A 25951-nucleotide genomic window follows, 5' to 3' on the forward strand; every position below is an offset into this window, starting at 1 on the left:
TCATGGTGTATTATCCTGGGGATGATTTTCTGTAATTTCTTTGCTAATATTTTATTTAAGATTTTTGCATCAATATTCATTAGGGAGATTGATCTATAATTTTCTTTCTCTGTTTTTGTCCTTATCTGGTTTAGGTTTGGAAACACTATTAATAAAGAATTATTATTTTGTTTGGACCTTACACAAATTATCTTTCATGACACTAATGAACACTTTGGGTGAATATCTGACCTGCCTTTTGGTGATCATTACTTCTGAGTATGCCATTGAAGTTATCTCTACAGTCACATCTTTTCTAACTGGCTAGGACCTGATGTGTACATGGGAAATTCAAAGTCTCATGAGAACCTTTATTCCTATCTTGGTGCTATTAAGTCTACTACTTTTTTCTTAGGTAGCATGGCAGACAAAGAGTCAAGAAGACTGGAGTTAAAATATGGCTCCTGATACTTGTTAACTGTGAGACCTTGGGCAAGACACTTGACATGTTCATCTTAGTTTCTTCAACTGTAAAATGGGAATAGTGATAGTACCTACCTTGTAGAATAGTTGTGAGCTCAAATGAGATATGCCTAGTATATAGTAGATATTATATAAATCTTTATCCTTTCCCTCCCTCTTCAAAATGATAAGTGCAGTGATATGTTAAATATTAATTTTGAATAATTAGCTATAGAGATATTTTCTGCTTTAGAATGTTATCTATGAAAACCTTTCTATAACTTCCATTGAGGATATTCTCATTGCAATTTTAATTTAAGTATAAAATATGGGAGAGCAAAGGGTATCCTTCTCATAGAAATAACACAATAACTAAAGAATGAAATGAATATTATATAAGAAAATTATTATATATCAGTTTCTAGGTTTTTTTTCATTTATATATTTACTTTAGAAACTTATTATAGCTAATGTTGCTTTTCTAATTGACTTGAAAAATATATATGGGGATGCAGTATTATTTAATTAGAATTTTTCAGTCATACAGAAATGAAATAAGATTTGACCCTTAATGTACTGACTGAATGCCTCTGCATTAAAACTGCATCTTAATATGTTTACTGTCTAGGTCATTTTCGCCAAACTCTACAGACATGAGAGATTCACCAAACCCTGCCCATTGAGAAAGACTTGTCATTCTTTTGCAGGGAACCTTCATAAAAATTCTATGAAATACTTTAGGAATCCCCATTGCAAACACAAGAAAATACAGACACATGTAATTTACATTGATGGCTTTTTTTCCTGTTGAAAGTGTAAGTTTCCAATGAAATAACAAAGAAACATATATAAATTGATCAAAACATTACTCTTAACAAGGGATACACATATTTTTAAGAATTTTGATATATACAAAGCCTAGATTCTTCTCAGTATTACCCCCAATAAGTTAGTGTAACTAAAAAGATAACTTGTGAACATTTTGTTGATTGTTTAAAATTAGAAAATGAAAGTAGTGAATTCATTTTGTTAGACAGTTGGAATAACTTATCTTGAAATAGCACTTTGCACTTGGAATTAGGCCAAGAAAATAATTAAAATGTCCATACTCTTTGACCCAGAGATTCTACTGCCAAGAAAATGCCCCCAAAGATATAAAAGATTGAAATATCATAAATACACCAAAATATGTTAGCAGCCCTTGAAACAAAATGATGGTCTTTCAAGTAGGGAAGGGATAAACAAAATGTATTATGCCCATCTAAAAAATTATTACTATCTAATAAGAAATTATAATTAGAAATGATTCAGAGAAACACGGGAAGACAAAAACTGATAAAGTATGCAAAACCAGGAAAATAATATACAAAATGACTGTAACTAAAAAGAACAAAAACAACATAAAAGAAAAATGTATTGTAATTGATGACTGAGGAGGATCTTGAGAAAGAGAAGAGAAATGTACCTTCCTACATTGTTTGTGGTGGTGATGTGCATGTGGAACATTGGTTGATGTCTCTGTAAAATGGAAGTTTGGGGAGGATGATATATTCAGTGGGAGGAATGCAGGGGTAGAATGATAAAGAGGGTTTTGGGGTTTGTTTGTTTTTTTGTTTGTTTGTTTGTTTTTGCATTGGCTACTTTCTCTAGAAAGCCTGCAGCCTGGAGGAGAATGAAGGCTGAGCACAGCATCAAAACTAATGGAATTCAGAAGGCAGGGAAAAATTGACATTTGAATCAAAGGGGTATTCAATGAAGATTTAATCATAGATCCTTAAAACGGTAAAAATAAGCTTACTCTAGAAAATTCTCACAAGAATCGCTTTTTGAAAAACATGGTGTGGTGGTGTCATGTATGAATAATGACCTTATTATTTCTGGTTCCAGCACATTAGATTTTGTCCAAGTGGATTGGCGTGATTTCGTCTTTCCTGCTATCCTTCTCACCTTCTGAGAGTATTCTGAGAATAATATAAGTGCCCTAGCTTCTTTCTAGGGTGGTTTTTCTTGATAGTTAACAAGCATCTTTCTATACTTTTTATTAGTCTATCATTAGGCTCATGATACTAGCTTTACTAAGCTTTTCCTCTATTTGTTTTACTCCCTATCAAGGAGGTAACTTCTTATTGGTTATTGTCATGGTTGATCAGGTAAGCCTCTATTAACCCTCTTTCTTAAAAGAAACTTAATGAATTCCATATGGCATCAATCAGTCGTGCTTTTCAAGCCCATGGCACATACATTTCTTCCATCTTTAACTTCTTGTTCTTCTTTAAAATACTTTGGTATTTTTCAACCATGATATTGAGGAATAGGGATGGGGAATACCTTTTTAAAAATCTGAAAAAGAAACTAATCTGTTACTAAGTAGCAAAAACTAAGTCCTAAAAGTCCCATATATTCTCCACATTCTTTCTTAACACCCAGAGTAGTACCAAAACAAATCCTTTCAAAATTATTTGGCATATACCTTATAGCAGTACTTTTCAATGTATAAAATTAGCAAGGGAATGAAAAAGTTTTACTTAAAACAAGTTGAGAGAAGCAAATGGGATATTGTAAATAAAAATAATTATATTGAATTTATATTGTAAAATTTGAAGCAGCAGCTCAAAATAACTAGTTATATGTTTGAATAAAATTTATTCTGTGCCCACTTCCCAACAAATGTGTCCCTTATAAACTCAAGCAAGAGCAGAGCCAATTGGCACCCTCCCACTCCCTATGAAAAGCAGGTGATAAATACTTGATAACCTGACTAATTGCTCTACATCCATCAAAATTTAAGAGGCAGAATAATGTGCTGGGAAGAATTCCTACACCAGAAATTAGGATAAATCTGAGTTGAACTCTGTCTTTAAAGCCTTCTAGTTCATCATGGGCAATTATTTAAATGTCTGAGAGCCTTAGTTTCCATATATATATATATATATATATATATATATATATATATATATATACATAAATCTTTGCAAAACTATAAAGTACTATATTAACAAAAGCTATCCTTTTTATTCTTATTCTCCATCTGATTCCTGATTGAAGGCTCTAGTTCTGATATTTCTTTCATTCTTTGTGTTTTTCTGACTGCTCACTTGTTCAGCCTGAGCCTTCTCACCCTAGACTTAACATATTCTCTGGCATGTCTCAAAATGTAAGGTTAACCATTAACAAAGTACCTTGCACTTCTCCATTGTTTAATATTCAACTTTGGAGAAATTTTCATCTGATTTTTGTTCTGCTTGAATTTTTTTAAAAATTCAGATATTTTGTCTGAGTTCAGTGATAATGCTAGTTAAAAACAATAACGACAATTTTGATTGCATTCACAAAATATAGGGTGTCCCAAAGGTCGTTGTTCAGTTTTACTTAAAATTAGACCAAGACTTTGGAATAATAACAGGGGCTTAAGGTTTGGCAAATTATTATAGCTGATATTGGCTTGCAGGTCATAGTCAGTTCAAGTCCCTAATTTTAAATTAAGCATTGTTCTCATAGAGAACTTTATATAAATTTGTTCTTTTCAACTTTCCATGTTAAAAAATATTGAGAATTATTGAAAGATTAAATGACTTAAACAAAGGAGATCCAGCCTATATGAAATGAATGTGGGAAGGAAATATAGATGGGGAAAAGCATTTCCTAATATTGGGGAGAGTGGGGAGAACATTTTCACTGCGTGTTTTTCTTCTCCTTAATGGTAAAGATCATTCACCAAATTATTCTTTGTCATGAGACTATCTACCATACTCTTTTGATCTGCCCTGAGGTTCTGTCTACTTCACAGCCTTTTTTCCCCCTCAATTGTTAGAAAGTTTTTCTATTATGAAAATTGTAACATTTTACTTTGACCATAGAAGGAATTGTAAAGGTTGGTGGGAGGTTAAAGAAGGTTGGGGGAAATGTTACTTTCAAGCACTGATCAGGGCCAGTTATTTGTTGCTCTTTCATTCAACCTCATCTAGCTTTCATCTTAATGGTAGGGAACCGAAGCAATACACTGGTTATTTGTTTAATACAGTGCTTGGTTTTGATCTTTCTCCCTTCCCTGCACTTTCAGAACTGTTGAATCAATCAAAAAGAGTTATTGCTCTGCTGGGCATTAGCATAGGTTTAGATGTTTCTGCTTTAGGGTCTGCTCTCTAACCAAAATGCTTTTAAGTCTAAAATGGAGAGTAAACAGTATTATTGCTGCTGCTTTGAGGTGGGCAGTTCCTTATGACCCATATACACTGGGAAATGAGCATGTTTGTGTTAGCAATTATTCTGGTTTAGTTTACATGACTTGGGAAATCTTTTTTTCTCACCTAAATCCCAACTCCTTCATTTTATTCTATTGTGCTGAGTAACTTTAAGTTAAAAGCTAAAAATTCTTGGATTTTTGAACTTCTGACTTTGCTAGAATAAGTGGAGGCTAAAATTCAAAAAAGTATACTCTAGTACAAAATTCTTGTTTATGTAATTTTAAGACTGAAACATTCTCATAATTGGAGGTAACAATTTAAAAGGATGGTTTAGATTGTTTGAAATATAAATTGAATTATAAGAATTTCTTCTAGCAGACTAAATAGTAGAACAGTTAACAATATAACAAAATGTTAGCTAGAAATCATCTGGTTCAACTCCCTGATTTAAGATTTAAGAGACGAAGAACCTGAGATATGTGGAATTGAAATAATCTGCCTATTTGCTAAGTGCCAAAGCTAAAATCTTCTAAAACCAAGTTCAGTCCTTTCCCCAACGTTTGTATAACTGTGTTGTGTGATTTGAGCATTCATATTTTGAAAATAAAAATAATCCAAATGTTGTAATCCTTTAGATGCTCTGAAAAATATTATGAAAATAATTTTAAATCTCAAATTATTATTGAATATCAAAAGTTATATGCCAGAAACCCTACAAAAATGATCACATTAATTCCTAGCTTCTGTTTTGCCAATATACTTACAATTTAAAAATAATATGTTGTGACAGTAGGGACACTTTGGGGTCTGAACTGAACTAGATGATCTCTTAAGATCCCTTCTCACTTTCATACGCTTGATAAGGAGCCAGTGGAGTTTAATGAATGGGGAGTGATGGGTTCATGAAAGGTGTTTGTCACAATCATGGATGATGAAAAGATGGAATCTAAACAGGACTTTTTGTAGATGTTAAGGTCCTCTACACCTTCCTATTTGCTCGTGATACTGTCCTGATGGCCAAGCAGCTGAACATTGCAGCTGTTCCCAAACTCTGTAAGAAAGGAAACAAGCATTTATTGTTATTGTTGTTTAGTTACTTGTGACTTTTCATGACTCCATTTGGGATTTTCTTGGTTAAAAAAAATACTGGAGTGGCTTGCCATTTATTTCCTTGTTCAGCTCATTTTCAGATGAGGAAGCTAAAGCAAACAAGATGAAAGGACTTTCTCAGGGCCACACAGCTAGTAAGTATCTAAGGCCAGATTTAAATTCAGCAAAATGAATCTTTGAATCTTCCTGAGCCCAGCCCCAGCCTGCTGTCTACCCTGCCACCTCATAGTCCTTTATATTTATTAAGTACCTCCTTCATAGCATGTCCTGTATGCTCTGCAGAAATCTCACACAACACTGGGAGATAAGTGCTATGATTATCCCTGTTTTACAGTAAAAGACATAAAGAGTTTAAGTGATAAGTTCAAAGTCACAATGCTAAAAAGTATCTAAAGCCAGAATTGAAATCATGTTCTTCTGATTCTAGGAGGGCTACTGTCCCCTGCCTGCCTCTGTGATAAGGGTGAAACACAGAGATAAGGGTGAAAACAGAAGGTGAAATCTTTGTAATTTGTTTGTTTTCTATAAACAAATGTTCATAAGCATATTGATACCACACATTAACTGTGTAATTAGGCCTAGTATAAATTAGAGCATTGTTTTTCAAACTTTTAATCTCAGGATCCTTTTAGAGTCTTAAAAACTATTGAAGATTTAAAAGAGTTTTTGTTTATATGGGTTATATCTACCAGAACTTGTAATGTGCTATTGTCTCCAGAAACTGCCAGTCACTCTCTGGGAGGAGATCTGCTGTCTCAATTGCTGTCAACTCTGACTTGTGTAAAGACTCTTTTTCCTCCAGAGAGCAGCCTCAGGTCTGGCCCAGACAAGACTCTCAATCTCTTGAGTGCCGCCCCCTTTTATCCTCCCAGAGAATGGGCATGGGATAACACAAGGGCTTCTGGGAAAAATTACTTCAACCAATGAACTTGCTCCTCCTAAGCATGCAAGCTCCTCCCCAGGAGTTCACTGGAGTAAAACTCCCCTAAAGGCCAGAACTAGAGAATTGTTAAGTACTGGCTTAGCACTTAGTAAGAACCTAATATCTCATTATCTCATTAGCACTTAGTAAGAACCTAACAAGTACTAATCATATTAGAATTAAAATATTTCTGAATTCAGTTAAAAATAATAGCCAGGGGCAGGAGGATCTGAGTTCAAATCTGGCCTCAGACATTTAACATTTCCTAGCTGTGTGTCCTTGGGCAAGTCACTTAACCCCAATTGCCTTAGCAAAAAAAAAAAAAAAAAAAAAAAAAAAAAAGCTAGCATTTATATTGCATTTTAGGTTTGCAAAGCATTTTACAACCATTATCTCAGTTATACTCACAGTTTATCATTTTACAGATGAAGAAAGTTAGTCAAGCCTGAGGATTCCTCAGGATTACCTAGTTAGTGGTTATCTAAGGCTGGTTATCTACTTAGTAGGTCTTCCTGATTCTAGATCTAGCATTCCATACACTATCTCACTGTAATTGCCTCTACAATCATAATAAATCCATTGTGCCTTAACATAATATATATAATGAAAGCCAACTGTATTTTTTTTTTAACACAAATTCTTTATGAATCATGTTGGGAGAGAAAAATCATGGAAGAGATTTAAAAAACAGATGCAGATGGAATTTTCTTTCCAAACTCTATTGGGATTGCTTTGGCTCACTGACCTACTGATAAGAACCAAGTCTTTCATAGTTGATCATTGCACAATCTTGCTGTTACTGTGTACAATGTATTCCTAATTCTGCTTGTTTAGCTCAGCATCAGTTCATGTAAATTTTTCCAGACCTTTCTGAAATCAGCTTGTTCATCATTTTTATAGAACAATAATGTTCCATTATCTTCATACACCATTGTTCAGCCATTCCCCAATTGATAGGCACCTACTCATTTTCCATTTCTTTGTTACCACAAAAAGGGATACTATAAACATTGTTCATGTGTGAGTCCTTTTCCTTCCTTTATGATTTCCTTGGGATAAAGACCCGGTGATGGCACTGCTGGGCCAAAGGGTGTGGACAGATTTATGGCCCTTTGCCATTGTTCCAGATTGCTCTCCAGGGTAGTTGGATCATTTCACAACTCCACCAATAATGTATTAGTGTACCAGTTTTCCCACATCCCCTCCAACATTTATCATTATCTTTTTGGGTTGTCTTAATTTTCATTTCTGTTACAGCCTTTTACGTGTATTCTGCATGTGTCTATGTCAAATGTGTTTCTTGTAAACAACATATTGTAGGATTCTGATTTTTTTAATCTACTCTGCTATTCATTTCCATTTAATGGGAGAGTTCATCCCATTCACATTCAGTTATGATTACCAACTCTATATTTCCCTCCATCCTATTTTCTCCACTGTTTATATTTTGTTCTCTCTTTCCACCCTACGCTTTATCCTGTATTCTTTTTTTTAACCTACCCCATCCACTACCTTATCTCTTATCATCTCTTCTCCCGTATCTTAGTAATGTTTTTTACCCACTTTACCCACTACTTTATCTTCTATCATCCTTTCCTCCCTTCTCTTACCTTTTTTCCTACTGTTTCTGCCCTCTCTTCTATGGTACCTTTCCCTTTTCATTCCTCTTTCTCCTCCTACTTCTTCATAGGGTTAGATAAATACCTAACTGAATGATTGTTATTACCTCTTTGAGACAAAATGGATGAGATCAAGCTTCAGACAGTGCTCATCCCACTCCCTTCTTCTCTTTCATTATAATAGGTCTTTTGTGCCTCCTCATTTGATCTAATTGCCCCATTATACTTCCCCTTTCCTCTTTTTCCAGTGCAGAGCTTTTTCTTTCTTTTTAATGTCTTTTTTTTAATGTGGTCACATCAGACTGGTCTATTCACAATCACATTATCAGTCCATGTGATGCTCTCCCCATCTGCCCCAGTAATAGATCCAATTCTCAAAGAGTTACATATATTGTTCTCCCATGTAGAGATGTAAACAATTTAATATATATGTAAATTTTCCCCTATTTTCCTTATTTATGCCTCTGTTGTGTCCTATATTTGTATATAAAATTTTCCATTTAGTTTTGGGTTTTGTTTTGTTTTGTTTTTCAGTAGAAATGATTGAAAGTCTTTTAGTTCATTGAAGCTTCATCTCCTTCCCTGAAAGATGATTCTGAGTTTCACTAGTAGTTAATTCTTGGTTGTAACCTTAGGTCCTTTTCCATCCAGAATATGGTATTCTAAGCCCTCTAATCTTTTGCTGTAGAAGTTGCCAGATCCTGGGTAATCCTGACTATTGCTTCTTGATATATGAATTAGTTTTGTCTGGCAGCTTGCAGTATTTTTCCTTGAATTGTAGTTCTGGAGTTTTGCAACAATGTTCCTTGGGGTTTTCCTTGTGGGATCTCTTTCTGAAGGTGATTGATGGATTCTTTCAATAGATGGATTCTACTCCCTCTCTATTTCTAGAATATTGGGGCAGTTTACTTTAATGATCTCTTGAAGAATGCTATACATTTTTTGGTCATGGCCTTCACATAGGCCAATAATTTTTAAATTGTCTCTTCTGCTGGTCTGCTGTTTTTCCAATGAGGTATTTCACATTTTCTTCCAGTCTTTCATTCGTTTTATTTTCTTTCACTGATCTTGCTGTCTCACAGAGTCATTAGCTTCCATTTGTCCTGTTCTCATTTTTAATGTGTGATTTTCTTCAGTTAGCTTTTTCTCTTTTTCTATATAGTTAATTCTACTTTTTAAGGAGTTAATTCTGTCAGTTCTTAAGACAGTTTTTCCCTTCCTTTGGCAGGTTGTTGACGGTCTCTTGCATACCTCTCATTTCCTTTCTCATTTTTCTTCCACTTCTCATTTTCCTTTTGAACTCTTTTATGAGCACTTCCAAAAAGCCTTTTTAAGCTTGAGACCAATTTGTCTCACCCTTTGAGGTGCCTTCTGTCGACACTGTCCTTGTCTGAGTTTCAGTTTTGATCTGCCCTGTCACCAGAGTAGCTGTGTGTGATCAAGGTTCTTCTCTGTTTCTTTCTCATTTTCTTTATTTTGTTTTTCCTATTTTATTTTACTTTTAAGATGGAATTCTGCTCCTGGGCTACAGGGGGCGCTGTCCCAAGCTTCCTGTGCAGCTCTGAGCCTTGGCTTTGAGCACAGCGCCCCCTGCTGTTTGCAGGAAGTAGCTTTGCCTGCTGTGTTCAGGTCACAGCCTGGTTTCCTGTAATTTGCCTCTGCTCTGGGACTGGAGGCTGCCCCCTGCCAGACTCCTCTCCTGAGCCGGACTGAGGGTCTTAGCTGCTGATCTATCTGCTGTGGTTAAGACTCTTTCCCAGAGCCTGTCTGACTAGGCCGAGCCCCCTTCTCAGCCCCTACGGCTGATCTTTCTCCAGGTTTTGCCTGCTTGTCTTGAGCGGGAGAGTGGTCTCACCCTGTCAGATGCTTAGAGGCTGGCTCCCTTCCTGACTTCTTGCCGCCATCTTGGCTCCTCCCCCAGAAGTCCTGTGTTTTCTAAAATAAAACACTTAGTTAGAAGAGCGGCTTCCTTCTACATTATGTTACTGTCCGGCAGCCCCACGGCAGTCAGCACCTCATTTATGCTTCTGTAGTAAGTCTGCTATGTTAGGTCAAACAGCTACATCGTTGTAAGAGGGACGGACATTTTACAAACACATGCTGTGTGCCTGTGAGTCCTCGGTGTCATCTTCTCGAAAGAAGCTTTTCTCAGTACCCCAAATAAGAGAGAAGTGCCTGCTAGTATCGATTGGCTGTGGCTTTTAACAAGTAACAAATGAGGCAGAAAGGGCAAAAAGATGTTCTCTAAGAGCCGCGACAAGGAAGAGCTGGCTAATCGGGTGGCCAGAGCAAAAGGAAATGATTGGCCGTCCCGTGTGCTCCGTGGTTAAGAAGGCTTGAGGAGAACGTTTGGCATCATGGGCAGATACTTTGTCAAGGGTTTATAGAAGGACCTGGATAAGAATTATACAGGGTATGTAATCGTGGATGGCTCGTGAGCCGCACCAGCGAGGGCGCGGTCATGAGTTCCACATGATCACTGAATCATAAATCCAAAGCTGGACGGACAGTTGAGATCATCCTATCCAAGTCTCTTATTTTACAGAGGAGGAAACTGAGGTCCTGTGAACTACGATATCATGCCCAACATCATAGAAGCAGGAACCTGTGTTCTCCAGCTTTCCAGTATTTTACTCATTTGTTGATATTGAGCTAAAAGAATTCCACTTTTTTCAGTTGTATCATTACAGAGCCAGTTGTTTATATTCCTTTTAGGTTATATTTAATTTAAAATTTGAAGAAGCATTTCTTTTAAAGCACAATACTTGCATTAACAAAAGATGAGTAATGTTTTCTCATTGTCTAAGTTTTAGTAATCTGACAAATTGTGACAGAGAAAACTATATTTTTAAAGAGCCTTCTTTTGAGGTAATCACCAGATTTTATATAATCTGGTCAAAATGTAACGGCCTGGATTTATACCAATTATTTTGCCATTAATAGTCTTTTTGCTTCTTTTGAGCATATGTATTGCCCATGGCAATTGTACAATTTCCCATAATTTCATACCAAATCCAGGTTTGTCATTATTCAAAATGCCCCATGTTCTTCATTGTCTTTATTTTCTTCCAATGAAGGCTTGAATTCCTTCAATAACTGTGAGATTCATATAAGCTAGTTATTCAGAAAAAAAATCTGATTTATTTAAATTTGCAATAATTTCTGATAACTTTTCCAAAGATACTTTTATTTTAAATAGACTACATAGACATGTTTCTATACAGTTACATACAGGAACATATCTATGTATGTCTTCTAAAGAATTTGACAATGTCTTTGTCCATTGCCTTTAACTGACTCCTTTCTTTTTTTTTTTAATTTTTTTTATTATAGCTTTTTATTTACCAGATATTTGCATGGGTAATTTTTCAGCATTTACAATTGCCAAGCCTTTTGTTCCAATTTTTCCCCTCCTTCCCCTTCACCTCTTCCCCCAGATGGCAGGTTGACCAATACACGTTAAATATGTTAAAGTATGAGTTTAAATACAATATATGTATATATGTCCAAACAGTTGTTTTGCTGAACAAAAAGAATCGGACTTTGAAATAATATATATTTAGCCTGTGAAGGAAATCAAAAATTCAGGTGGACAAAAACAGAGGATTGGGAATTCTATGTAATGGTTCATAGTCATCTCCCAGAGTTCTTTCACTGGGTGTAGTTGGTTCAGTTCATTACTGCTCTATTGGAATTTATTTGGTTCATCTTATTGTTGAAGAGGGCCACGCCCATCAGAATTGATCATCATACAGTATTGTTGTTGGAGTATATAATGATCTCCTGGTCCTGCTCATTTCACTCAGCATCAGTTCATGTCAATCTCTCCAGGCCTTTCTGAAATCATCCTGCTGGTCATTTCTTACAAAACAATAATATTCCATAACATAACTGATTCCTTTCTTGAAATACACATTGTGAATAGGGAATAATAAAAAAAGAAAAAACTTCTGTAGCACTAATCACAATTGTGACAAAAGCCACTTAATATTTATCTCTAAAGCAACTAGACCCATTAGTAGCATCAGTTGTGTACTTGTCCATGTTAATGTTGTAAGAAATGAAGTAAATGGTATAATATTATTATCATTTAGTCTTCTGTTTCTGGTGGGCAGTTTGTCTACTTAAAATAGTGCTAAGTTTATCACTATGGAATATTTACTGATAACTTTTCAGTGTTTTTCTGCAAAATAGTTCATAGTGAAATCAGTTGCAGCAGCAAATGTTAAACATTTACTGTAAATTAAACAGTCTATATTCCTAGAGTTTACAATCTAGTCAAAGAAATAAAATCAGTAGGGATTAAAATAGGGCATCATAGGATAAGTGCCAAAATAAGTGATAAATGATAATTACTTATACTCCATTACACTTTTAGTCTTAAGAATGAGAATTTGTTTAGAAATTGCCCTTCGTATTCAGCTGGTTAGCACAGTGCCTATTTTACAGTAGACACTTAATAAGTGCCTGTTGATTTCCTTTGTTTATACAATTTCAATAATAGACTACATACTTCTGTAGGTCAGATTTGGAGGAGGTTTACTAAAGAGATGTTATTTGGATTGTGCCTTGTAGAATAGGTAAAAGTTTTTGGTAAGGGAGAATATCCCAGTGATCTCTGCTTTTATAAAATTTGTCAAATCACATTTTTTGTATTGTGCTCCCTCATTGTCACCCCACAGTGTCCTGCACATATTGAGTGCTTAATTGATGTTTGCTCATTCTTGAGAACTCAGATAATTATGCTTTCCCCATCCCATTCTTCAGGTGAAATTGATGCTTTTCCTTCTCATATTTTCTATAAGTTCTCTGGAGTCTTCATCAGTACTTATTTAACTATATCCCTTATATCATAATTATGTGGACATTCATATTTCCTTCTATTAGATTGGAAGTCTATTTGGATAGACTCCAGTCCCTTGAGATCAGGGCAAAGCTTCAACTGCCCCTGGAGAACATTCAAAGACAGTCCAACTGAGGACTGAGACAGTGATTTGGGGGATAGTCCCACAGGACATGAAGTTCACTCTAAGATAAAACCACTAGAGAGGTTGAAAAGGGAGATAGGAAAAGGAAAAAGAAAGTTTATTCTAATATTGATGCCTAGAAATAAAGTGCTGTTTGCCCCATATATGTTGCATCAGTAGGTCACAGTCTATGTAGTATGGTTTTTTGAATCCCTAGAACTTCAACTATGATAAATGCTTTTTTATAAATGCTACTGAATTTTATTTCACTGAATTAAGTGGAACTGAATGGAAATTGGGATGGTGGTCAAACTATCAACTATATGAAAATTATTTTAAGATAGAGAATAGTTCCTATTTAAATAGTAGATCAAAGACTCCTTTCCCCATGTCTCTAGTGACTCCTTCTATATCTAAGAGAGAATTACCATTTGACCCTAAATCAGATCTCCAAAGTGAACATGCAGTCCTAAACCTTCATCTAACAACCTAAATTAGTTATTTCAGCTATATATTTCAAATTAATTAAAATATTTTCTGGTATCTCTCCTGAGAGCATGAGAACACTTAATCCAACATTTCTGTACATTTCCTATCTTAATTTTATTTAACTTGAAAGTATCACTGAGATGAGAATAGTCAACTTGCATTATTCGATTATTACTGGTATACATAATTAAATGTGCTTATAAGACATTTATTAAAGGTACTACTCAACTAAGCTTTGCTATTTTTGTAATAGCACATTAAAAGTTTAGAGAAGTGTAGAGAAATATTTTAAATTTCTTTGTACCATTCATTTATATTGATTGGTTTAGGCATTTCAATCTAGAAAACTTGGGTTTTCTATCATTTTCAGATCCTATAGCACTAATGGTCTGAACTGCCTCATTTAAAAAAAAAAACTGTCAGATATCGAAAGCCTGAGCAGTCATGTTTTAGATCAGGCTAATACTAGAACTTTAAGATGGACAAGAAAAAAATTTTTTTTTTTTAAGTAACAGGCTGATGCTCTCTATAACTTTTCTGTTGCCCAAGAGTTCACCTTTGAAGATAACAAGTCAATAGAAATGGACTCATTACCATGCTAGTTCCCAAAACTTTTCTAAGTCAGTTTCTTTTTAGGAAACAGGATCCTTCAGGCAATGTCCTTCTGCCTGCCTACTGGGGAGGAGGGGAAAGTTAGCTTTAAAAATTTTTTGAATAAAAAAAATGCCTATATATAAACTGAGTTTTTACTGATATGGCTTAATTGGCTGCAGCTAGTTTCTTGGAAAGCAGCCAGGACCCATTTTTTCTTAATGTTGAAACATTTTCCTTCATGACAGTGGAAATTAATGTCTCCAATTTAAGGAGGACATTGATTGGAGGTTTGGAGATCAAATAAAACTCCCAGCAAATAAGAGAACTCTGGAAAATTTTCAAATGTCAAAAATTGGCAAGATGATTTGGCTTTTCTAATTATCCAAATCAATTCTGAAAAACAAATCCAGGGTTGTTGTTTTTTTTTCCTTTAATTTAATTCCCCAACCCCTATAATATCTAATTTGAATTGTGTAATTGAAGTAAATTTCAGCTTTAGTTCTATTTTAATAAAGCAACAGGCAGCCCATTCACTACTTTAGGTGACAAATTTCCTAGTTTTTGGTAATTAGGATGTTTGGTTAATTTAAAATGATATTTTTTTAATCTCAAAGTAAATAGTTCTGTTTATCATTTTGCCTTGTCTAGTGCCATTTTCCATTATATCCCCTTGCTAGAATTTTGTTTTGAATTAATGAAGCCTTTTCCATTTCAAAGAAACTGATTATGGGTGGCTTCTACCCCCATTATTTTCATCTAGATAGGATTTTTTTTTTCTTTTTTTGGTTGGAGAATTAAGCAAGTGTAGAAAAACAATTTCTAGCTTATGTTAAAAGACAATGTCTTCTATCTAAATTTGGGACTGATTCTTGTAATATCAGTAACTGATTCATGTGTTTATAATTTGTTTTCAGGCACAGCTTACAGAATTTTCTTTGGTGGGGGTAGCATAAAGTGTGCAGTACACTCATTACACAGTTCTAATTATTTAGTAGAAACTGTGGTGATGATGATATATAGACAGACTCCAGGAATAGGGCATTCATCATAGTTGTTCCATTTTAATCTCTAGCTTTAGCCAAAGACAGAGCTACTTTAAATGAATAAGAATGTCCAATATCTCCCTTATGAAATTTCATCATATTCTTTAGGGTAACATTGGAAAAATATACTATTAAGGTGCACATGCACAGAATTAGAGTTTGTGCCTTTCAGTTAAACCAAATGCTTTTTCCCCTTTCTATATAAAATTTCTCATTACTTAGAATTACATGTGCTTATGCTAATATATATATATATATTAATATAATATTATATATATGTGTATATATATGTGTGTGTGTATATATATATATGTGTGTGCATATATATATATGTGTGTGTGTGTATATATATATATGTGTATGTATATATATATATATATATATATATATATATATATATATACATATATATATATATATATATATATATATATATATATATATATATATATATATATATACACTTGACTAAAGTCAGGTTTGAAAGAGAAAGTTTTATTTGGATTTTTTTCCCTTGGAGAGAGGTTGTTGTTTTTTCTTGTTTTCAACCAAAAAAGTATTTTATAACTTTAAAATGGAAAAACTGGAGAGACCATTTTTTCCTCCTCTACAGAGGACTTTATATCTCTTTTGCATAGACACTTAATTCATTCAATTTTTGTGTTTAATTGTTTCCACATAGGCCTATATCTTCTTTTTTATTTTAATTTTTCAAATTAATAATAGTTGCTAACATTTGTGTGAAGATTCGCCAAGCACTTTATGTCTGCTGTTGCATCTTATCTTTCCTATGTGTTTTTTCAGTGTTCATTGACATTCTTTCTTTCTTGACCTTTTTTTTTTTTTTGCATCATTATCTCTGCCACCACTTTCCCCATCCCAACCAAAAAATCCCTCCCTTACAACAAATATTTATATATTCAAATAAACAAATACATATGTTTGGCATGTATGAAAATGTGTCTCATTCTGGTCTTTTATTTGATCTTTCTTCATCAGAAGGTTTCATCTTCAGTCTTAAGAGTCATGATTGAATGTTGCATTGATAAGAGTTCTTTAGTCTCAAATTATTTTCCTTTATATGATTGTGGTCATGGTACAAATTTCTCTCTTGGATCTGCTTATTTTACTCTGTATAAATTCATATAAGTCTTAGAAGTCTTCTTTCTATTCATCCATTCCTCTCATTATTTCTCATGGTACATTAATATACCATTATAACTATAAACCATAATGTATTCTCCATTCATCTACTGATAAGTACTAATTTTATTTCCACTCCTTTATTACTGCAGAAAATGTAGCCATGAATATTTGTGTTTGTAGAGTATTTTTTTCCTCTTTCTTTGTTATTTTTGGGGTAGATACCTGCTAACTCAAAAAGTATCTAGACTTAAGTGATTTTTTTAGGTATATCCAGATTGTTTTCCAGAATAGTTAGGCCAATTTGGAGTTCAGTGAAGATTACACTGACATACTTAATGCATACCAACAATTGTCATTTAATTTTTTTGCCTATATGATATGTATATTTCCTTTGTATTAATGTTAGAAATAGGAACTGGTCCAATTGATGGACAGACTCAGCTACACCCAGAGAAGGAACACTGGGAAATGAGTGTAAACTGTTTGCACTTTTGTTTTTCTTCCCAGGTTATTTTTACCTTCTGAATCCAATTCTTCCTGTGCAACAAAAAATTCAGTTCTGGGGGCAGCTAGGTGGCGCAGTAGATAGAGCACCAGACTTGAATTCAGAAGGACCCGAGTTCAAAAGTGATCTCAGACACTTAACACTTCCTAGCTGTGTGACCCTGGGCAAGTCACTTAACCCCAGCCTCAGGGGAAAAAAAGAAAGAAAGAAATTCAGTTCTATGCACACATATTGTATCTAGGATATACTATAACACATTTAACATGTATAAGACTGCCTGCCATCTAGGGGAGGGGGTGGAGGGAAGGAGGGAAAAGTCAGAATAGATGTGAGTGCAAGGCATAATGTTGTAAAAAATTACATATGCATATGTACTATCAAAAAAAGTTATAATTATAAAATTAATTTAAAAAAAGAAATAGGAACTGGATCTGTGATTTTATTGATATAGGGCATACTAGGTGAGGAACTCCCTCTTACAATGGAAATTAAAATAGGGAAAGGACCCACATGTACAGAAATGTGTATAACAGCTCCTCTTGTTATGTCTAGGACTTCAAAATTGAATAGATACCCCTCAATTGGGGAATGGTTGAATAAGTTATGGAATATGAATATAATGAAATAATGATGTTTGGAAAAGGGAGAAATTTATAGTTAAAAAAGAATTATAGGGAATTCTTATTATTATGGGGCATTGTGAAATGCAAAATGGATAATTTTGATTACATTAATTTTTAAAAATTTGCATAAACAAAACCAATATAGCCAGAATTGAAAAGGAAGCAGAAAGCTGGGGGGACAAATTTATAGCCAGTGTTTCTGATAAAGGCCTCATTTCTAAAATATAGAGAAAACAGAGTCAAATTTATAATAAAATATAATAATGCAATACAAATTTATAATACAAAATATAATACAAACATAAATATCCAATTAATAAATGGTCAAAGGATATAAATAATTTTCAGATGAAGAAATTAAAGCCATCTATAGTCATATGAAAAAACGCTCCCAAATCACTATTGATTAGAGAAATTTAAATTAAAACAACACTGAGGTACTCATTTCACATCTCTCAGATTGGCTAAGATGACAGAAAAATATAAATATAAATGTTGGATGGGGTGTGGTAAAACTGGAACACTATGCATTGTTGATGAAGTTGTGAACTGATCCAACCATTCTAGAGAGCAATTTTGAAGAATGACCAAAGGGCTATAAAACTACGCATACCCTTTGATCTAATAGTGTTCCTACTGGGTCTGTATCCCAAGGAAGTCACAAAAGAGGAAAAAGGACCCACTTGTGCAAAAATATTTATAATAACTCTTTTTTTGATGGTAAAGAATTGAAAAATGAGTAGATGCCCCTCAATTGGGAAATGGCTTAATAAGTTATAGTTTATGAAGTAATGGAATATTATTTTATTTTTTAAAAAAAGATGAACAGACTGATTTTAGAAAAGCCTGGAAAGATTTATCTAAACTGATGTGGAATGAAGCAAGCAGAACCAGAAAACATTGTATACAACAAAAAGAAGATTGTGTGATCATCAATTATGATAGACTTGGTTCTTCTCAGCAATTCAGTGTTCCAGCAAAGTCCCAATAAACTTTGGATAGAAAGTGCTATTCATATCCAGAGACATATTGAGACTGAATGTGAATCAACACATACTATTTAAACCTTTTCTTCCCTTTTCTCATGGTTTTGCCCTTTTGTTCTGATTTTTCTCTTCCAAACTGGCTCATATGAAATATATAAAAAAGAATGTACATGTATAACCTAAAATTTAAATTAAATAAAATAATTTTAAAAAGAAATGATGAGCAGGTGGATTTCAGAAAAGCCTAGGAAGAATGTACATGTATAACCTAAAATTTAAATTAAATAAAATAATTTTAAAAAGAAATGATGAGCAGGTGGATTTCAGAAAAGCCTAGGAAGACTTAATGAATTAATGCTGAGTGAAGTAAGCTGAACCAGAAGAACATTGTGTACAATTTCAGCAAGATGATGAGATGATCAGTTGTAAAGGACTTCGCTCTTCTCAGCAATCCAATGAATCAAGATTAATTCCAATAGACTTGGAATGGAAAATGCCATCTTCATCCAGAGAGAGAATTATGGAGACTAAATGTGGACTGAAGCATAGTATTTTCATCTTTTTGTTTGTTTCTTTGCTTTTTTTTTTCATTTTTTCTCATTTGATCTGATTTTTTCTTGCCTTACATGACAAATATGGAAATATGTTTAAAAGGATTGCACATGTTTAGCCCATATTGAATTGCTTACTCTTATGGGGGAGGGGAAGGTAAGTGAGAGAGTGAGAAAAATTTTAAAAACAGTCTTACGAATATGGGTGTTTGAAACTATTTTTACATATATTTGGAAAAATAAAATATTCTTGAGAAAAAGCAAAAAAAATTATTCATCTTCTATGCAATTTGTAGTGTTAGAGAGTTGCATAGGACATTTAGAAGTTAAGTGACTTGATCAGAGTCCCTTTCTTTACTTCCTATTACTGTATTATATATAGGTGAAGCATTTTGATAGTCATTAATTTTTTTTAACCTTCATATATTTATTTATAATATTTTAATAGTTTTTATTTACCAGATATATGCATGGGTAATTTTACAACATTGACAATTGCCAAACCTTTTGTTCTAATTTTTCCCCTCCTTCTCCCTCCCCCCCAGATGGCAGGTTGGCCAATACATGTTAAATATGTTAAAGTATAAATTAAATACAATATATGTATACATGTCCAAACAGTTGTTTTGCTGTACAAAAAGAATCGGACTTTAAAATAGTGTACAATTAGCCTGTGAAGGAAATCAAAAATGCAGGTGAACAGAATTAAAGGGATTGGGAATTCTGTGTAGTGGTTCATAAATCATCTCCTAGAGTTCTTTCGCTGGGTGTAGCTGGTTCAGTTCATTACTGCTCTATTGGAACTGATTTGGTTCATCTCATTGTTGAAAATGGTCACATCCATCAGAATTGATCATCATAGAGTATTGTTGTTGAAGTATATAATGATCTCCTGGTCCTGCTCATTTCACTCAGCATCAGTTCATGTCAGTCTCTCCAGGCCTTTCTGAAATCATCCTGCTGGTTATTTCTTACAGAACAATAGTATTCCATAATATTCATATACTACAATTTATTCAGCCATTCTCCAACTGAGGGGCATCCACTCAGTTTCCAGTTTCTGGCCACCACAAAGAGGGCTGCCACAAACATTCTTGCACATACAGGTCCCTTTCCCTTTAAGATTTCTTTGGAATATAAGCCCAGTAGTAACACTGCTGGGTCAAAAGGTATGCACAGTTTGATAACTTGATAGTCATTAAGTTTTAATTAAAACTTTAAAAAATACACTAGTCAGAAATTCATATTAGACTTTACTTCTGTTAATTTCTTTGTATCTATCAACAAGCAAGTTAGCAAGTACCTATTATGTACTGGGTATCCTTCCGGGTGCCAGAGATATAAAGACTAAAATAAAATACTCCCTTGCCTTTACTTCTTTTCCTTCTTGCTCTAGATTTTGACATTTCATAATGGGTTTGAGTGATTTAAGACATTGATGAAAAATGTTATATCTTCCTCCAGAGAAAGAAGTGGTGAATTCTGAGTGCTATCTTTTCTTCACTTTTTCCTCCTTGTAACAAGACTAATGTGGAAATTGTTTATCATATGTATAATTGATATCATAGTGCCCTCTCATTGGGGTAGAGGAGGGACAACAGAGAAAGAGACAACTTAGAGCTCAAAATGTAAAAAAAAATGTTTAAAATAAATAATGATTTTGAAAAAAGAAAGTAATAAGACTGTTTTCCTAAAAATAAATATAACTTATTTATGGAGAAACACTAGTAAAGTAACTGCAGTGATAACTCATTTGTTAGAACAAAGTGTGCTTTAGAATTCTTTTAAAGTTGCTCACTTATATATGACCAACTAAAAAACTTTGGCATTAATAATTGGTGAACCATAAACTTTAGAATAGTTATGTGATTATTGGACAGTTATGCATTGCTTGATTATGGCTTAGCTAACAAAAAAGACCATTTGATTATTTTCTATGAACAAGAACCAGGTTTTTCACTATGAAAACCTGTTGGTGAACCAGGAAGTGTTAGGGAAAAATAGATCTTTAGAACTATATATAAGAAAGACTAGCTTTCTTCACTGTCACCTGTAGCTGAGAGTGTTGGCAAGAGAGAGATTATGTGTCTCTTTGCACTATCTCCTGCTCTCTGGGAGGTAAAGAAGAAAATTTTCAGATCTTAGCCAAAGGAACAGAATTGAAGTCTTCTGATCTTGGACTAAGTATCTTCCTCCACTTCTTATTAAAAAAAAAAAAACATAACTATTTCAGGAGAGAATATCATTATAGTCTGAAACTAGAATTGCTGGAATCTTTGGCTTCTGTCAGTGATCTGGGAAGTGGGAGCCTTAACAGTTTAATACAATGGCACTAGAGCACCCCTGAAAATTCAGAGACGCCATCTCCAGGCAAGAGCATAGTTATAAAAGGTCCCGGTGGTGTGATGGACTACCAGACACAGGCTCCAAAAAAGAGCAAAGGGCATTGAAGCCCACAGTTAGAGTTGGCATGTTGTCCTGACCAGAGGTATTATTTCTATCAGGGGTAGGATGCACTCCAGATTTATGAATGGAACTTTTAAAAATGTTTTTCTTATTTTGCCTTGTCAATATTAGATCAAAATTAATTTAGGCTTCTTGTCACATGACAATCAACATGGAGGAACAGACATTTCTCTAGTCCCCAGTAAATATACAAGGGGAAAACTGAATTATAACTTTCAGAGGTAGAGTGGTGACAGCCAAAGAGAGCAAATAGGTCCAAATGTGTAATGTGCTGTTTTCTCCAGAAGCTGCCAATCGCTCTCTTGGAGGAGATCTGCTGTGTCAACTCAAATCTATCGAACAGATTCTTCTTCCTGTAGAGAGCCAACTTCTCTTCCTGCAGAGAGCAGCTTCAAGTTTCGTCCAAACAAAACTCCCTCTTTCTCCAGAGCTTCCCTCTTTTATCCTCCCAGAGAATGGGCATGAGATAATGCAAGGGCTTCTGGGAAAAATTACTTCAACCAATGAACTTGCTCCTCTTAAGCATGCAAGCTCTTCCCCAGGAATTCACAAGTAAAACTCTCTGTAAAGGCCGGAACTAGAGAATTGTTAAGTACCAACTTAGCACTTAGTAAGAACCTAACACAAATTATCTCATTAGCACTTAGTGAGAACCTAACACAAATGTAACAGCTTTATGAATTAATAGTGCAGAATGCCAATCCTTACCATGCTTGTTTAGCACTCCTCCTCACCAGCCTCAGTACTTCAACAGGGCTTAAAAACGGATTCATATATGTTTGTAGTTTTGTTTATATTGAACCAACATTATATTCTTGGTAGAAATCCAAGTTGATAATACTAATCTTTTTACCATGTTGTTATAATTAGCAAAGATTATGTCAGTATTCATTAGAGATATTGTACTATAGGTTTCATCCTGTGCTTTGTCTCTCCCTGATCACTAGAAAAATCATATTTGTGTCATAGATATATTTTGGAACAATCCCTCCTTTTCTTATTATTTCAGTTCATATAATATTGGAATTTTCTATTAATTTTTGATATAACTCATTTATAAAGTCATCTGGCTTTTTTTTTCTTTTAGGATTTCATTTTATGTCATATTGAGTCTTTTTATGGATTTTTAAAATAACATGTTTTGTTCCTTTAATCAGGTTGGTTTGTATTTTTGTAAATATTCATCCATCTAAGCTGTCTGTTTTGTTGGCAGATAATTGAGCAAAATGATTTCTGATAAATTCATTTTATCTTCAATTGCTATGAATTCTGAACATTAGGATTTTCTCTATCTCTTTAAAATCAGACTTGCTATTTATGCATTTAGATTCCCCTCCCCCCAAAAACCCTAAATCTCTGTTATCAATTCAATATTTTGTTTGCTTTTAATTTTGTTAATTTTTCTTTGATTTTCAGAATTACTGATATGGTATTTAATTGAATTTTTATTTATTACTTTTCTAGTTTTTTCTAATTATAAAACCAATTTATTAATCTATTGTTTTTATTTTTTGTTGATAAATATATTTAGAGAGACAAATTTCCCCCCCTCTTTTATCTGTATCCCAAATGTTTTACTATTTTGTTTCGATGCTATCATTGTTTAGATGAAATTTTCTTTTATTTCTATTATTTTCTGACTCCCCTCCCTTAAATTCCTTTGGATTAAATTATTCAGTCTCCAATTAAATTGATTTTTTTCTTCTAATGTTCTTTATTGTATATACATTTTGTTGCATTGTAGTTAGTAAAATTTATATTATTGAGTATTTCTGCTTTTCTGATTTTTTGTGGAGTTTTTATATCATACTATTTGTTATCTAATTCAATACTTTTGTATTGTAACTATTTTCTGTGAAGGTGATAATGCAATTCTGATAAAAGTGTATATTTCTGTCTGTTTCTATATAGTGTTTACCAAATTCCTTTAAGTTTTAAAATTTTAAAGTCCTAATCTTCTTATTTATCTTTTTTGTTAATTTATTAGTCTGAACAGAACATATTGTATTCCCCAATTATAGTTTGTCTCTCCCTTCACCCCCCCCCCAATTCAACTACATTTTTCTCTAATTATTTAGATGCTTTGCCATATATTGATTAAAAACTCATTATTTATGGTGCCTTTATAACAAACGTAATTTCCCTTATCTCTTTATTGTGGTTATTTTTACTGTATTCTCATCTAAAGTCATGATTGCTTCCCTTGCTTTTTTAAATTCATTTAATTTGTAATAGATTTTATTTCAGCCTCTTATTTTTAACTCTGTTGATATTTCTTATAAACAACATATTTTTGACATCTGCTTTTTAATCCATTCTGCTAATCCTCCTCCCTTTTATAGATAAATCTATCCAATCACTCTCTCTGGTGAGATCATTTGTTGTAAATTTACCTCTATCCTGTCCTCATGCCCCCTTTGCTCCTTGTACAAGTCTTTGCAAAGAAGAAAAGCTGAAGCAAAAAGGTGTTTTTGCTTCCTAGTAGTATATAGGCGATCTGTTTCTTCTCCATTGCTTCTCTTCTTCTTGGTTCTGCCTCTCATAATAGATTTTTATTCTTTGTTTCTTTCCTTTTAATTCCCCTTCAAGATCCATCTCCTGACAATGCAGTTTATTTTCTGTATGGCTGCTCACTTATCCTGGCCTCTTTGTCACCTCCCTTTTCCCTATTAACAATAATATATTTCTACATGAAACTCTGTAAGTTTGTATGTGTATATATGTATGCATTTTCAACCATTTTTATTCAGCATCTAGGGATGCCTCTTCACTCCCATACTCCTTCCTTGTGTGTTTCCTTTTAACTCATGCACTTATGTAACATGGGAAGTTCTCCCTCCATCTTTTCTTCCTTCTCCGTGTATTCCCTTTTCTCTTTAAAGAAAAAGAAAAATTCTCCTAACCCCTGTATGCCTTTCTTTATGAAGTTTGTAGATTTTAGATAACACTTCCTTCTGCTTCTATTAGAATGTAAGTATTTATGTATGAATATAACTTCTCCCAGTCAGTCAAATGTATTTGTCTTTCTTTGTTTCATTTTACTCTTGAATTTTCATTTCAAAGTGTTTTATTTGGTTGGAATCTTTTTCCTCAAGAACATTTAAAATCCTTTATTTCATTACAAAACCATTTTCTCCTCTAGGATTATACTCTCTTTTATTGGGAAGGATATTCTTAATTCAGTGTCTTTTGGCATATCATTTTATAAGTTTTCCTCTGCATAATTTCAGTAGCCAAATCTTGTGTGATCCTGACCATGTCTCCTCAGTACCTAAACTCTTTTTTTATAATTACTTGAAGTTTTCTCTGACTTGGAATCTTTGGTTTTTGGCTGTGATATTCCTGAGAGTTTTTTACATTCTGAAGTTTCTTTTAGAACAGTAGACTCTTTCCTAATTTAACTCTGTCCTTTGGTTCTAATAGGGCTGGGAAGTTTTCATTTATGTTTTCTCCAATTATGGTATGTAGGCCTTATTTTGTTGGGATTGGGGAGAGAGTTGTTTTTAGTTTTTATGCCTGATGATTTTTAGATTTTTCTCTTCAATTTGTTTTCTAGGCTCCATATTTTGACAGGATATACCTTTCATTTTCTTTTTTTTTTCAGTCTTTTCTCTTGTTTTAATATTTCTTGTTTTGTTGTGGAATCACTACTTTTTGTGTACCACATTTTAATTTTCAGAGAGTTCAGTCTTTGGAAAACATTTACCACTGTTATAAATTCCCCAGGCTCTTCTTTCTTACTTAGCTATTGTTTCCTTTAGCATTATATTTTTGTTATTTTATCTGTTTTTATTACTCTTTTCTAAGACATTCTTTTCCCAGAGGCTCTACTTACACTTGTAGATTCCCCTTGTGGAGCTCTCTCAGTCCATAACATTTCTTCATTTTCTTTTGTTTACTCCTTTTTGCAGCTTCAGTTTCTGGATGGAGATTTTATGCCTGGGTCAAACGCTATTCCTTTTTTTCTATACTCTTGGGTTGTATGTAGAGAGATTGTTTGGTGCTAGATACAGTGACTAAGCTAAGGTCTCATCTTTGGCAAGAATTGCTGGGTTTGGGGGCTTAAATATGGTCTTGTTCCTTACTAGTTGTTTCCTTCCTTGCAACTTCCTTGCAATCCAAACCCTAAATTTTGTAATTTGGAGATAATCTTGGCACGGTGTAGTCAGATGTTGTTGATGATGCTAGTGGCAGGTTTCCTGTCAGACTTAGATACTTTCCTCTCCAGGTGTGTCCCCCAGCCCTTTTTCCTGCTGTGGCTAGAGCAGAGCCACTGGACAGAAGTATTGCTCCTTTCTCCTGAGA

The 25951-nt window shown here is 33.8% G+C and overlaps 1 protein-coding gene across 13 annotated transcripts in view; it reads left to right on the top strand.

Annotated features, from left to right (window-relative positions):
* The window catches only part of ATP8A2 (ATPase phospholipid transporting 8A2), a 667830-nt gene that overhangs the window by 388119 nt on the left and 253760 nt on the right, over positions 1-25951 (top strand). The gene's annotated exons all lie outside the window — the stretch shown is intronic.

The sequence above is a fragment of the Sminthopsis crassicaudata genome, chromosome 3, assembly GCF_048593235.1.
Source record: "Sminthopsis crassicaudata isolate SCR6 chromosome 3, ASM4859323v1, whole genome shotgun sequence".
NCBI lineage: Eukaryota > Metazoa > Chordata > Mammalia > Dasyuromorphia > Dasyuridae > Sminthopsis > Sminthopsis crassicaudata.